Genomic DNA, 14,546 nt, shown 5'->3' with positions numbered 1-14,546 from the left:
GTGACTGTGGAGAGATCACAGGCCGGACACATCAGGAGGGAAGGTTAGCCTCTCTGTTAGGCTCGTGTATTGCTGGATCTGCTTCCTGAAAGTCTGGTAAACTTTATCATTTCAGTTCACAGCAGCACACTTCAGCTTAAATACTGTGAGTGAAGGTGCTTGTTGAGGCCGGAGGCGTTGGAGCCCATGGAGCTGAAATCTTAGAAGGCACTGAGCTGCTGATACGGGTGCTGGGAACTGAACTCTGCTCCTCTGGAAAAGCAGCAAATGCTCGTGACCACTGAGCCATCTCTCCAGTGCCCAGTCCTCTTTACCTTTCAGTCTTGAGACAGTCTCAGGAAATTGCCCAGGCGGGTCTTGAACTTGTTTCGTAGCCTAGGCAGGACTTGAACTTTGAATCCTCTTGCCTCTTGCCCCCTCCTATATAGCTGAGATCACAGACCTGTACCACCAGGCCCAGCTCAATGATTTTTAGTTCTAAGCTTGTTTCTGTGAATTTCGGGGTCCCTGATGCTTGGGTTGGATTTGCAGCCCTTCAGATGTATTAACTTTTACAAGTTAGTGAAGTTTTTTTCCTAGGAGGACCTCATTAAAATTTCACTGGGCGTGGTGGCACATGTCTGCAGTCCCAGCAATCAGGTAGGCAGAGTTGGAGGCCAGCCTGGTCTACAAAGTGAGTCCAGGACAGCCAAGGCTACACAGAGAAACCCTGTCTCAAAAAAGAAAAAAAAAAAATTTTTTTTTTTTTCAGTTTCTGGTGTAATGTGGTCTACACCTGTAAACCCAGCATTCTGAAGGCAAGGCACATAGGTCTTGAGCCTAAGGCTAGGCTAGAAAACATAGGAAAACTATCTCAAACACAGAACCAATACATACATACATATATATATATATATATATAATTTTTTTTAATTTATTTTTTTCTGCTTGAGGATTTTTGACCTATGTGGGATGCAGCTGCTATGAATCAAGTTACAAGCTTATAGTTGGGGATTTTTTTGTGTGTGTGTGTGTGGTTTTATCTTATTTTACCTCTTTTTGTTACAGAGGCTCTCATGTGACCCAGGCTGTCCTTGAACTTCATATGTAGTTGACGATGGCCTTCAACTTCTGTCTCTGTTTCCTCAGTGGTGGGCTCACGGGCGTGTAACACCGTGCTGGGTTTGTGTGGCCCAGGGATGGAACCTAGGGCTTCATGTATGGTAGGCGAGAACTCTAATGGCGTTAGAGCCCTTGTTAGGCATATTCAAGGGGTATTTTTAACTCCAGTCTCAGCCTTCAGGAAGCAGAGGCAGGTGGATCTCTGTGAGCTCAGACCACCTGATCTACATAAGTGAGTTCCAGGACAGCCAGAGATACATGTGAGAAGCTTTCTCAGAAAAAGAAAGGAAAGAAGAAAGAAAGGAAGAAAAAAAATGAAATCTGACAACAATATTTATCAAAAATAAATGCAAGTTAAAAATCACTGGGCAACAGAAAGGGTGATTTTGGAACGTGCTGTCGTCCCTTTGTTGGCTCTGAGGGAGGAGAGAGGGCTGAAGAAAAAGATGGGCTCAGCTGGGCAGTGGTGGTACATGCCTTTAATCCCAGCACTTGGGAGGCAGAGGCAAGGGGATCACTGTGAGTTTGAGACCAGCCTGATCTGCAGAGTGAGTTTCGAAACAGCCAGGGCAGAGAAACCCTGTCTCTAAAAACAAAACAAAACAAAAAAAAAGTGAGCTCATATTGGTTGTGCTGGTGTATAATCTACAGCACTTGGGAAACTGAGCCAGAAAGCTTGCAAATTTGAGGCCAGGCTAGGCTGCGTAGGAAGACCCTGTCCCAAAGCAACCATAGATGATGGCCACAGTCTTGACAGTGGCCACAGGGATGGTTCTGATAAGGGGCAAGGAACCAAGAAGAGGCCGGGTTTCTCCTTGGTCTGCCTTTTGATAAAGGTGCTGTGTGTGCAAAGCGAAGGAGCTAGCCCAACGTTCCATGATTCTGGCATTCTATTCTTCAGGTTTAAGAATTAGCAAGGCAGTTGGGGGTGGGGGTGGGGCAGGATGGGGGAGGCATTGTCCAATTATCAGTTCATCTGAGTGTGGGTACTGCGCCCAGGTTTCTGTGTGGACACACTGACCTGAGGCAACAGTCACAGAGAGGATGGTAGCTAAAGCTTTGGATGTTGGTGGACATGGGTGAATCTTGGGAGCACTAACTATATTCTGGGGATGAGTGACTCTGCCAGGATTTGCCATAACGAAATATTGCAGACGGAGAGGCTCAAAACCCAGGAACTTACTGACTCACATATCTGGAGACTAGCAGTCCATGGACAGGGTATTGGCCAGATTGCTTTCTTCTGAGACCCTTCCTTGAGTGTTACATGGTTGGCTTCATCTCTGTCTGTGTCGTGATTAGTTCTTGTGGTAAAAGCACCAGTCATATTGGTTGAGGGCCTACCCTGGTGGCCTCATACTAACATAGTTACATATGGTCTGTATATATGGTGTGTATGTGTGGTCACATTCTGAATCACAGATGACTAGGACTTCTACAGATGAATTCAACGCATGGATTTTTAAAAAATGTATTCTTATGTGTTATGCACACGAGGCTTTTGTCTGCATGTATGTCTCTATATCATGTGTGTGCCTGGTGTCCACAGAGGCCAGGAAAGGGTGTCAGATCCCCTGTACCTGGAGCTACGGATGGTTGTGCACTGCCATGTGGGTGCTGGAAATTGGACCTGAGTCCTCTGGAAGAGCAGGCTGCGTTCTTAACCCCTGTGCCGTCTCTCTAGCCACCCAACACGTGGATTTTGAAGATGAAATTAAGGCCATTAGGACAGACGGGCGAGAAGAGGGTAACAGAAGAGTGCCAAAATCCAGAAAAGGCTAAGGACACGGGTACAGAGTGGGCGGAAGTGTTCAGTGTAGACTGTTGAGGGCAAGAACGCTGGTGGACACGTGCATGCCAGTGGTGTCCCTGAACAGTGGATGTGGTGGCTACTTCAGCAGAGCCGGAGGCATGCTTTGTGGGACTGAGCATAGGTCGGTGAGGTGAGGAGCAGAGGAAAGAGTGGGACCTGGCCTCTGCTCTCCCTTTCTGATATTGGCTTCTCTATATATAGTTATAAGAGAATACATTAATTCCTTTTCCCCATTCCTCTGGTATGCCAAGGCCTTGGGTTTCTTTTTAGACTCTCTGAGGAAAGGTCTGTGTTCTCGGACCCTGAATCATACTTACCTTATGTGACTCAGTGCTGAGAATAAGTCAGGACAGGAAAGAGATATTTAGAATATTTTTTTTTTCTAGAATGTTCTGGGGAAAAGGGAGAGGAAGAAGGAAATGGAGGAGGAAGGGCTGGGGCAAGAAACATGAACTGGGCTGAGCTAGGATGTGGCTCATTTGGTAGAGTGCTTGTCTGCCACATACGAAGCTTTGAGTTTGATCCCCAGCAGTGTATAAACTAGCAATGGTGGAACCTGTGAGCCTAACACTTGATAAGGGGAGGTGGGAAGATCAGAAGTTCAAGGCCATCCTCAATTATATACCAAGTTCAAAGTCCATCTGGACTATGTGTGACTATTTCTCACACATGTGCACCCTTACTCTCTCTCCCCCCAAAAAAAACCCACATTTCTGGATGTTGTAATAAATGTCTTTAATCCCAGCACTTGGGAGGCAGAGGGAGAAGGGTATCTGTGCGTTCAAGACTAGCCTGGTCTACGTGTTTTCCAGTCCAGCCAGGAATACCTAGTGAGACCCTGTCTCAAACAAACAAAACAAAAACTAAGCCACACGGGAGCAGGACCCTGGGGTTCTAGCAGTGCTGGGGGCTGAGGCAAGAGGATCCCTTGAGTGCAGAGATTGAAGGCCAGCTAAGGCAACTTCGAAAGATAGTGCCTGAAAATAAAAGAAAGAGAAAGACTGGGAGGATAGCTCCAGTGTAGAGCACCCAGCTGACGTGCAGAAGGCCCTGGTCCGAGCTCTAGGACTGACGACTCGTGAGTGACTCAGTGACAAGTGTCTTGCCGAGCACCCCTCCTGAGCGAGTACGGCGTAAGGTCAGAAGGAAGCAGTATTGCAGCGACCGTGAAGTATTTACTGACTGCTTATGCAACGCCTTGTCCTGTGTTGACCACTTAGTGCACATCCTGCTCTCAAGGACTGCTGGCGTGGCCTTTTCTTGACAGGGATAGTTTGATGACTCAGTGAAGGTCCCAGGGTGGTCAGTGAGCTCCTGAGATCTAGCCTGTGTTCCTGCTATCGCCTCACCCCCCTGCTAGCTTCTCTGGGTTCAGTCTGAGCTGGTGGGCGGAGGTTGTGGTGGGCATGGTGAGTCGGGCTGAACTGAGTATCACAGTCCTACTTCCTGTAGCCCATCCTGTCCTTGGCCTGAGAAAGGACACGTTGTAGTGGACAGATGTGGGCTGGGACAATAGTGCCACGTCACTGATGACTGTGTGTTGGTATCAGCCACTGTCTGAAGCTCGTCACAGCTTCTGTCTCGTCACATTTATATCCCTCTGGCCCCATTGACAACAGGACAGCTGGGATTGTGTCTCATGAACCAAAAACGGTCTTCCTTCCTTCTCAGGGCCTTCCTCAGGGTCACCCAAGAACACAGCTGGTTTCTGAAGTGCTCTTCTCACATGTCCAGGATTTCCCCCTGTGCTTCCAGAGAAAGGGAGAAGCCTGCCTCTGTGATATCACACAGAGCAGGATCAGGAGGAAGCAGCCCAGAGACTGATTTCTTCTATTTTGAGTTGAGGAGGGAGGTGGGCCCACTGCGGGCCAGTGAGTGAGTCAGTGGGAACATTATGGAACTCTGTCTCCACGTGACAGAACCTGAAAGTAGAACCAGATAGGAAGATCCTCCTGTCTGGTCTAATGTAGCAGTCAGAAGCACTGAAGACTTAGAGTCCCCAGAGCTATGTGTAGAAGGGTTCTCATTAGAATGTTCTAGTGTTAGCAACCTGTTAATAGGTGTTCATCTGGAGGGGACTGATGACATCAGTGGCCATTAAGCAGTAGGTGGAGGACCAGTGAGATCTGGATATAGAAAAGTGCTCAGGGATAATTGTGTAGGGCAGGGTTGTAATGGTTCACATTTGTAATCCTAAGAGCATCAGGAGTTCAAACCCTGGACTACATTATACATGCGTACACACACACACACAGAGAGACTGACTAATTGTTTAGGAAATTAAAAGCAAGGCATTGAACAGCGTGTGTTTCTAAAACTGTAGATTTATTATGAAAATACACAGCGTAGAACTAGTGATTTGTATGGGGCGTAAGACTTTTGTTCTTTATTCCACACCATTGTACTCCAGCGCATCTTAAAAACAATGAGCATGTGCTGCCTTTGTACTGTCATGGCAACAATAAATAAAGGCTCGGAGAGGCTCCCAGAACAAACATTTCAGGCTACACGGCATTGCATCCAGAAGTGCTGAGGAAGGAGGTCAGCGGAGTGGGATCTCAGATGGACCAGAATGGCAGAGCCGGGCTCCCGCTGTTGCCTGCAGAGGTATGCTTTGAGTAGCCAAGGGTGGATACAGGGCTAGGGCTTGTTGGGAAGTCTCTATTCCTTCATAAAATTGACTCAGCAACTGAAAGAGTAAAAGAGTGTCAAGGCAGAGTTCAAATCCAAGATCAGGGATTGGAATGTGTCTCCCAATTAACCTCAGAGGTAAATACCTCTGACGGGTTGTGAGGACTGAACTGTGTGCACAAGGGATTGGAGAGTCTCCCCTGTCTGTTCCTCAAGGCAGCTCTCATCCCTCTCTCTCATAAATTTTAACATGCCAGACTAGGACATGTTAGCCATGTCCTAATTCCAGTACTTAGAAAGCTGAATCGGGAAAATTGCCACTAGTTCAAGGCCAACCTGGGTACGCATTAAATCTCAATCAGTCAATCAATAAAGGTCAGGCCTGATGGTAACACATACCTGTAGTCTAAGAATTTAACTTCAAGTTCAGGGATAGCTAGGACCAAACAATGAGTTCAAGGCCATCAGGGTCCACCTATCAAGACGCTGTCACACAAACAGATGAATAATATAAGAAGACAGCTTAAGCTCCTTGCCATCAAGAAATACCAAGGTTGGTTGGAGTAAGGCCACATCAGCCTAAGAAAAGCTTGGTGGTGACTTGCGAAAGGCACCCATCATGGTTTAATTGGCTGCGGTAAGTACATACTACTTAGATTTTAAAGCTGGGAAGATCAGCAAGTCCTGATGTTGCTAATAAGGTAGCCCCAGAGGAGGAAAGATTTCAGCTGTGGATCTGGGCCTGGCATAGCAATACACCCTTATAACAGCACTGGGGAGTCAGAGGCCAAAGGACTCCATCTCATAAAAAAAGCCAAGAATAAGTAAGTAAATAAGTAAATGTAAAAACGCTAGTTCTGTAGTGGTGGACTGGTTAAGCAGGCAGTGGAGAGGACATGCGGGGAAAGTGCTTTTGGTATACTCACTAGCTAACTAGCTCCGTTGAAGTGAGACACTGAGGCAGCTTACTTCAGCAGAATGAGAGCTGTAAGTGAGCTGATCTGTCCATGAAGGGACCTAGACAGCACCTGTGGTAGTTTTTACTGGGAATGGTGGGCTTTGCCTACAATCTCAGCATTTGAGAGGCAGTGGCAGCCTGGGCTACATAGCAACTTTTAGATCAGTCTAGGCGATGTTACAATATCTTTTCTTAAAAGAAACCAACCTTGGGATATAGCCTAGCAAGCCAAAGACCGTGGGTTCAATTCACAACACTGTAAAATGATTAGTAATAACTAATAATAATTCTGGAATTAAAAGGCGGCAGAGGAGCTATAATTTAAGATGAATAAAAATTAGAAGCCTTAGAAGGTAATTTTGGGTAATGAAAAGTATAAAAATAATAGTTCAAAGAGAAAATGGATATCAAGGTGATTTGCAGCAAAGGAGAACGTGTTACATAAAGCAAGATATGGGGTGATTTGCAGGTCCCGTGGAGAAACAGAAGGAGGAAGGAGAAGGTCAGCCAGTCTGACATCTGTTGCAGAGCGAGTGGAGGCAGGAGGACCAGGTGACAGAGACAGGCCGGAGTGGAGGCTCAGGTTGCAGCTGGAGCTGGAGCTCAGTGGAGTGGCCAGGCATTAGCCCAGCATGTAGGAGACCCTGGTTCCATCCTTAGCAGCTACCTTCAAAAAAGCCAAGACCCTGAAGGAGATCAGAGTTAGGTGATTCCAGGGAAATCAGAGGAAACTGCCTGAGCCTGGAATAAGGAATTGAGAGACAGGTCTGGCTGGCTGTTGGAGATAGGGATGGGGAGGGAAGAGATGATGAGCTAGCTGGGTTTTCATTTTGAACCCCTCTTCTTCCCAGGATGGCAAAACGTTGTAGGGATTTTTTTGTTTTTGTCTGTTAAGTATTCTGTGTGTGTGTGTGTGTGTGTGTGTTTTCTTGTGTGTTCCTATATATGCCGGTGCATGTTTGTGTATCTGTGCTCATGTGTGGAACCTAGAGTTTGACATGAGGTGTCTTCCTTTATCACTCACTCGTCGTGTGTCTTTTGAGACAGGATCTCTGAACCTGAGCTTTTTGGCTCAGGTAGACTGGCTGGCTCCAGAAAGTGGCCTGACTCGGCCTCCCAGCACAGGTGTACAGGGTTACAGGTGCATATGCCACACCTGACTCTTAACTTAGGTCCTATGCTTTCACAGTAAGCTATCTCCTCAACCTGCTGTTAGCTTTCTTACTGATAGAATGCATTAGATTTGTTTGGATAAGTACTCATTCAGCTTTTTTGGTTGGGGCCAGGAGGATGGTCCCATGAATCCAGCCTAGTACCTGGAATGCAAGTTAGGCAAGTGCTCTACCACTGAGATATACACCCCTTTACGAACTTACTAACAACCTCTATTCCTATCTTCCTTCCTCCCTCCCTCCCTCCCTCCCCCCCTCCCTCCCTCCCTCCCTCCCTCCCTCCCTCCCTCCCCCCCCCCTCCCTCCCTCCCTCCCTCCCTCCCTCCCTGGAACTCCCTGTGTAACACTGGCCTGGATCTCTTTCTGTAGATCAGGCAGGCCTTCCTCTGCCTCCTTTGCTGTCCAGTGAAAACAGCAGTGAACAGAACAGAGTTGGACCCTGTCCTCACAGAAGACAGAAATGGAAGAAAACCAGCAAGAGCTTTGTCTGTGCTTCGGATATTCCCGAGCAATCCTTTTCCCTACCACCGAATTTGGAAGGACCATGTACCAACTGGTAAGGACATTTATCAAACACTTTATCGTTGATTGTATCTTCAGGGTTTTGTTTTGTTTTGTTTTTGAGAGGTGTAGCCCAGGCTGGCTTTAAATTCACAGTGTTTTTGCGTCAATCTTTGAGCATGTGCCATCATGCCTTGCACTAGATTATATCACTTAATTGAAAAAAAAAATAACTTCACAGTACATGATATACTTTATGAATGTGTCTTTATGAAACCGTCAATATATAATGAATATATGCCAATAAAAAACAACCAGGGTGGGGTGGGGTGGGGTGGAGTGATGACTCAGAGGTTAAGAGCACTGGCTGTTCTCATTGAGGACATGGGTTTGGTTCCAGCAGCCACATGGCAGCTCACAACTGTTTTTAGCTCCAGTTCCGGGGAATCCAACACCTTCTTCTGGCTCTGAAGGCACTAGGCATGTGTGTGGTGCATTGACATACATGCAGGCAAAACATTTATACATGCAAAATACATATATACATGCACATGCTAGAGAAGTAGCTCGGTGGACCCAGCACTTGAGATGACCAGTGTGAGGACCATAGATCTCAGAGGCAGAACCCACAGGGTACTGGGTAGCCATGGTGGCCTGCCTGGAATTCCAGCTCCTGAAAGGTGAAGATGGGAAACCCAGAGCAATCTGGCTAGCCAGAGAAGCTATCAGAAAGCTTTGGGCTCAGCTGAGATACTGTCCTAAATAAATAAGATGGACGATGTTGAGGAAGACTACAGATGGTCAGCTCAGGCACATGCCAACACTCACCCGCACATCTATGCACATGACATACTGTGCAGGCTAACTTTTGTATGTTTGTTTATTGAGACAGGGTCTCTCTGTGTAGCCCTAGCTGTCCTGAACTCACTCTGTAGACCAGGCTGGCTTTGAACTCACAGAGATTCACCTGTCTCTGTCTCCCGAGCGCTAGGATTAAAGGCGTGCACCACCATGCCCAGCTTGTTCAGGCTAATTTTATGTCATCTTGACACAAGCTATAGTCACCTGAGAGGAGGGAGCCTCAATTGATTGTCTTCATAAGACTAGGCCGTAAGCAAGCCTGTAGAGAATTTAATTAGTGATTGGTGGGTTGGGCCCAGCCCATTGTGGGTGGTCCTTTTCTTGGACTGCTGGTCCTGGGTTCTGTAAGGAAGCAGGCTGAGCAAGCTATGGAGAGTAAGCCAGTAAGCCACACTCCTGAATGGCCTCAGCATCAGCTCCTGCCTCCAGGTTCCTGCCCTGCATGAGTTCCTGCCTTCACTGCTTCTGACGATGAACTGTTAAATGGAACCGTGAGTGAAATAAAATCTTTTCTCCCCAAGTTGCTTCTGGTCATGGTTTTTCAGTACCGCAATAGTAACCCTAGTTAACGTATGTACACATTAAAAAAAAAAAAAAAACAAACCTCACCAGGCGAGGTGGCGCACGCCGGTAATCCCAGCACTTGGGGAGGCTGATGCAGGTGGAATGCTGTGAGTTCAAGGACAGCCTGCCCCACAAAGTGAGTCCAGGACAGCCAAGGCTACACAGAAAAACCCTGTGTCAAAAACAAAACAAAACATCCCCAATGACCATTCATTCTTGTTTTTCTACACATATTCAGGGTGTGGCACTCAATATGGCATATGAATCCCTCATGCTCAGAACCTATCAGAAGAGCCAGCATTGTAAACAGATAGTGATAATGTGGAGTACATGTGTGATACACACTAACTAGGTTTTGTGCGGCCTCCTAAGAGGCAAAGCCACTCACTCTTGGTGTGTGCTCAAGGGTAAATGGCTGGCAGGGAACTCTCCCTGAAGAGAATAGGGACCCCATTGTCTTTACAGGTATGCAGGGCACAGTATGAATGAATTTCTTTTGTACAAAAGGAGGGACTGGAGAGATGGCTCAGCAGTTAAGTTCACATGCTGCTGTTTCAGGAAACTCTGGTTCAATTCCCAGCCACCTCGTGGTGGCTCACAAAAGAAACTTGTTATCCAAAGACCCGGACACTGGAGGAGACTCTCATACTTCTTAGGGCTAGAGGTGGTTAAGCCAGGAAAATAAGGTTTGGAACTTTGTACCTGGTGAAACTATCAACCGAAATATGAAGAATTCCAGGTGCGGTAGAACGAGCCGAGTGCCTTCAGCTGCTGGAGGCTGAGGTGGGCAGATTGCTTGAATCCGCCTTGATAAATAAATAAATAACATATAAATAAATAATAAAAACCAAACCAAAACAAAAAACATGCCGATTAAGAAATAAATAAAAATAAAGTCATTTTCCTATATGAAGGTACAAGAAATTTACCACCTGTATTTCTCTTTCTAGGAACCTATTGGAGGACTTAGCCCAGGAAAACCTGCAAGAAAATCCAGAAAATGGTTGGCCCTAGGCAGGCAGGACCCAGCAGAAGCGTTAGCATGGTAAGGTGTCTGGACTTCACTGGGTTGTCTTTCTCCCCTTTCTTTCTGGGGGCGCCGGGGATCAGACCAAGGTCTTGGCATACAAGGCCAGTGCTGTTGAGCTACATTCCTACTTGGCAAGTCAGAATTACTTTTTATAAAAATAATAGAATGGTGTTCTGAAACAGAGATTTCTTTCACTTTAATTTTGAAATCTTGAGCATTTTTTTTTTGTTTATTTCTTTAAACTTTTGTTTGTTCGTTTTAAAGACTGAGTCTCTAATCCCAGCACTTGGGCAGCAGAGGCAGGTAGATCTGAGTTCAAAGCCAGCCTGGTCTGCAGATTGAGCTCCACAACAACCAGGGCTACAGAGAGAAACCTTGTCTTGAAAAACAAATAACAAAAATGAACGAACAAACAAGGAAAAAAAAAAAAACCAACACAGAGAAAAAGAAGAAAGAAAGAAAAGAAATTAAATGTTTATTACGTTTTAAAGCATTCTGCTGCCTTTTATTTTTTTTTTTTAAGTCTGGAAACCAGGGTTGGAAAAACTGCAAACCATGTAGACTCCCAGTTTATGGTGGGGTTTCTATTCCCCGAAAACCCACTGGACACTGAAAGCACATTAAACACACTTTTCTGAACATCGGAGCAGTACCATCTCCCTGGCATACTGCTAGCTTCCCAGTGCCTGTATTTTGATAGCCCAGGAAGGATTTAAATTAGAAAAGAGGAAATACGTTTTCTACTGATTTGGTGGAAATATTATATTACTTTGGACTGTCTTGAAGTTTGAAACAAACCATCATAAGCTGAGCCATCTGTGTTCTTTAAGCAGCTCTGTGTAATTTGGCCCTGGGAGATGCCGAGTCAGTAGTTTAAAGGAACTTTACTGGACTTGGGGTGGTTCATACCTGAAATCTCAGCATTAAAGAAGCAGAGGCAGGAGGATTACTGTACTCTCAAGGCCATCCTGGCCATAATAACAAAGAAATCAAATAAGCAAACCAGAAAAATTAGCTGGCCTGGCCACTGCACGTCTAAATCCAACACTCAAGCAGCAGCAGAGACAGGAGGATTGCTGAAAGTTAGCAGCTACCCTGAGTCACAGAGTATCAGAGCTTTGTAGTGAGACTCTTGAGAAAAACAAAGCAGAAAGAAAGAAAATGAATAAGAGCAAAGACTTTATAGGGCTTTTGAGGCTGTGATGTGGGAACCCCAGGAGCTCAGTGTACTGGAGAGTGAGGTGGAGTCTGGTGTGGTGGCAGACACCTTTAATTCCAGCCCTCGGGAAGCAGAGGCAGGCCGATCCTCTCATGCCAGCCTGGCCTGATAGTGAGCTTTAGGGTAGCCAGGGCTATGTAGAGAGACCCTGTCGATGAAGATGATAATGATGATGATGGTGATGATGATGATGTGGAGAGGTAAGGAAGCCTCTCTCCCCACAAGAGTTCAGCAACACTTCATTGTCCCAGCTCCCTCACAGCACAGGTGATCCCAGAGAACATCTGTACTAGAAAGGCCTCTTTCAAGCTGCCTTTGCCCAGGCACTCTGGACTCTGATCATCAGGAATGATGGGAATCAGTAAAGCTGTATGCCATAGCTGGAAAGAGGCGCTCTCTCTCCCTGTATGTGTGTGTGTGTTGTCCACATGCTCAGTGCCTTTAGACAGTATTTAAGAGCATGTTGTATTTTAGCAGAGCACGGATCCAGGTTCCCTAAATCTGAAGCCAAAGAGAACCTTTCCGCTATGCTTTCTGCAGTTAGGAATTTTCTTCTCCCAAGTCTTCATTTCACACAAAACCATTAAAAATGGCTCTACACAGGCCAGGCTGTGCTGTGATGTTTACTGGTTTTGCTGGCCATAAAAATGGGCGTTCTCTCCAAGTTACCACCAGCCAGGAGCAAACCCTTCTCGTCCGTCCTTCCCCCAGAGCAGAGTTTTAAATAGTGGTGCTCCAGAGTTGGCGGGAGAACTGGAAAATCGCTTTTGCTTTGTTATGTTATGCTGTTAATGGTCCATCAGTTTAAAACTCCCATTCTCAGAGACTTTCTCCAAACCAAATTGGAAAGGTAGTAGCAGTTTTTGTTTGTTTTTTGTTTGTTGTTTAGTTTTGTTTGTTTGCTCATTTGCTTTTAAGAAAGAAAGGAGGAAGGGAGAAAGAAAAGCAAGCAAGCCAAACAATATTTGAAGCATTTGGGGAGGGAGGACTCAAAGCTGGTCAGACCTTAGAGGAGCAGGGAAGGGGTTTTGTCTGTCTGTCAGTCTGTACCAGCCAGGCTCAGCATATAAACTACCATGTAGTAGCAATGCACACTGCGTGGCCCTGGCTGCCCTGGAACTTACTATGTAGACCAGGCTGGTGGCAAACTCAGAGACCCATCTGCCTCTGCTCTGCCTCTGGGTGTTGGGATTAAAGGTGTGCAAAGTGTGTGCGTGTGTGTGTCTGTGTGTGGCATCAGTTAGCACGCCCAGGACCTCTTGCAGGCTGGACAAGTGTTCTAACCAGCCCAAAGGTGATAACTTTTGAACAAGTAAGAGCCCAAAGCACTATTGGATTTGGGTGAGCTCAGGCCCCTGGATGACTCTTCCTTCCAGAGACCAAGTCAGTGCGTGAGCGCTGATAAGCTGGTTAGCTCACTCACTTTCCTCCGTCAGCTGTTAGGTGAGGTTAATGACTGCCTGGGGTCTTGTACTTGTAGTTCTGAAGCTGGCAATTACCATGTACTGTGTGTGCCAGGTATGTGGCTGAGGACTTGGCTTTATTAGTGCATTTAATTCTCACCATCAACTCTGCTTTCAAGAAGAAGGAAGGGAGGCCTAGAGAAGGCGGGAGAACTAGCTGTCTCACTGAGTTCTCTGTCTCCCTAGCCTTTGCTCTGATGTTTTGCTGTTTCTAAATCAAATATATAAGAAAACATAAATACGAGAAATCACAAGAGTTGTAAGACAGTCCTCTTACAGAGCCAAACATGGCAGCTTTTGCTGTTGGCCCGGGTCACGTACTTGCTGAGTCGGTTGTTCCTTATCAAAGGAGACTTCTTGTGAAGTTATGAGCACTAACCCCCAACACACAGCTGTTTGCATTTCTGGCTCAGGTTCTGACCATCTGAGTCATTTCCCCCTCTCACATAAATGCTGTCCTCTCCCATCTGTTGAAGTCAGAAGCTCTCAAATCTGCCTTCTGGAATCTCTTCTTGGGCTGTGAAGGTGAGAGATTATCTGTAGGAACAATGACTGAGAAGCAACCACGGCAGGCTTTGCGAGGCCATTCTCAGCTGTACAGACCTTGAGAAATGGGCTGTAAACGGTCATCTCTACATGATGGTCCCGGGGCCCAGCCTCAGTTTTGATGATTTGATTATTGATCATAGTACATGGGGCTGGGGAGATGGCTTGGTGGTTAAAGCACTGGCTACTCTCCCAGAGGACCCAGGTTCAATTCCCAGCCCATATGGCAGCAGATCAGCCTCCGTAACTCCAGATCACGGGATCTGATGTCCTCTTCTGGTCTCACGAGTGGTGCACAGCAACACATGCAGGCAAAACCCTTAAACAGAAAATGAAAATTGAAACAACTTTTTAAAAAGCTTTATTTCATCCTAATAGACTGCTTGCTTGGCGCGCAGAAAGCCCTGGGTTTGGTCCCCAGTGGCTTTGGACACTTCCTTGTGAGTGTAATTTGCATCCAGATTTGAGAAGTACTAGATTTTGTTTACATTTTCTGGAGAGGCCCTGAGGATGCCCTACAGGTGGGGATGGGAAGTGGCACCATTTCCACACACGGCCAGGGGTGTGGTGCGCACTTGTAATGTTAGCACCCTGTAGAAGCAGAAGGGCCCGTTATGTAGGTGTTCATAGGCAGCCTAGGCTACAAGAGACTGGTTTTGAACAAAACAAAAACAAGCATTAAAAAGA

The sequence above is a fragment of the Meriones unguiculatus genome, chromosome 2, assembly GCF_030254825.1.
Source record: "Meriones unguiculatus strain TT.TT164.6M chromosome 2, Bangor_MerUng_6.1, whole genome shotgun sequence".
NCBI classification, from domain to species: Eukaryota; Metazoa; Chordata; class Mammalia; order Rodentia; family Muridae; genus Meriones; species Meriones unguiculatus.
The sequence above is the reverse complement of the archived record's forward strand: the minus strand, read 5'-3'. Positions refer to the sequence as shown.